Genomic DNA, 1,202 nt, shown 5'->3' with positions numbered 1-1,202 from the left:
TCTCATCCTTTTTCAAAATTCTTTTTTTAAATTAACTAATTGTTTTAAATTTTAATTTCAATTATATCTTATCTTAAATTTTCGAAAATCATTAACTACTTTTTCAAAATTATTTTCGAATTCTCTCTCTCTTCTCTTCTTCTATTTATTTATTTATTCACTAACACTTCTCTTCACCTCTCTTCATCTCAATTCACTACCCCTATCCTTACCCTTCTGTTTGGATTCTCCTTTCTTTATTCCCTTTCTTCTTCTACTAACAATAAGGAACCTCTTTACTGTGACATAGAGGATTCCTCTTTCTTTTCTTGTTCTCTTCTTCCCTATATGAGCAGGAACAAGGAAAAAGGCATTCTTGTTGAAGCTGACCCTGAACCTGAAAGGACTCTGAAGAGGAAATTAAGAGAAGCTAAATTACAACAATCCAGAGACAACCTTACTGAAATTTTTGAACAGAAAAAAGACATGGCAGCCGAACCTAACAACAATAATGCAAGGAGGATGCTTGGTGATTATACTACACCTACTTCCAAGTTTGATGGAAGAAGCATCTTAATCCCTACCATTGGGGCAAACAATTTTGAGCTGAAACCTCAACTAGTTGCTCTAATGCAACAAAACTGCAAGTTTCATGGACTTCCATCAGAAGATCCCTATCAGATTTTAACTGAGTTCTTGCAGATCCGTGAGACTGTAAAGACAAATGGAGTAGATCCTGAAGTCTACAGGCTCATGCTTTTCCCTTTTGCTGTAAGAGACAGAGCTAGAACATGGTTGGATTCACAACCTAAAAATAGCCTGGACTCCTGGGATAAGCTGGTCACGGCCTTCTTGGCTAAGTTCTTTCCTCCTCAAAAGCTGAGCAAGCTTAGAGTGGATGTTCAGACCTTCAAACAAAAAGATGGTGAATCCCTCTATGAAGCTTGGGAAAGATACAAACAGATGACCAAAAGATGTCCTTCTGACATGTTTTCAGAATGGACCATGATAGATATATTCTATTATGGTCTATCTGAGTTCTCTAAGATGTCATTGGACCATTCTACAGGTGGATCCATTCACCTAAAGAAAACGCCTGCAGAAGCTCAAGAACTTATTGACATGGTTGTAAATAACCAATTCATGTACACTTCTGAGAGGAATTCTGTGAATAATGGGACGTCTCAAAGGAAGGGAGTTCTTGAAATTGATGCTCTGAATGC

At 37.3% G+C, this 1,202-nt stretch overlaps 1 non-coding gene across 1 annotated transcript; it reads right to left on the bottom strand.

Annotated features, from left to right (window-relative positions):
- Positions 1–864: 864 nt before the first annotated feature.
- LOC112718645 (small nucleolar RNA R71) lies at positions 865–968 on the bottom strand. The gene has a single exon (XR_003160976.1). It is a non-coding gene; the product is annotated as a small nucleolar RNA R71 (small nucleolar RNA).
- Positions 969–1,202: the final 234 nt, after the last annotated feature.

The sequence above is a fragment of the Arachis hypogaea genome, chromosome 10 (assembly GCF_003086295.3).
Source record: "Arachis hypogaea cultivar Tifrunner chromosome 10, arahy.Tifrunner.gnm2.J5K5, whole genome shotgun sequence".
Lineage (NCBI taxonomy): Eukaryota > Viridiplantae > Streptophyta > Magnoliopsida > Fabales > Fabaceae > Arachis > Arachis hypogaea.
Note: the sequence above shows the minus strand (reverse complement) of the source record. Positions and strands in the feature narration are given on the sequence as shown.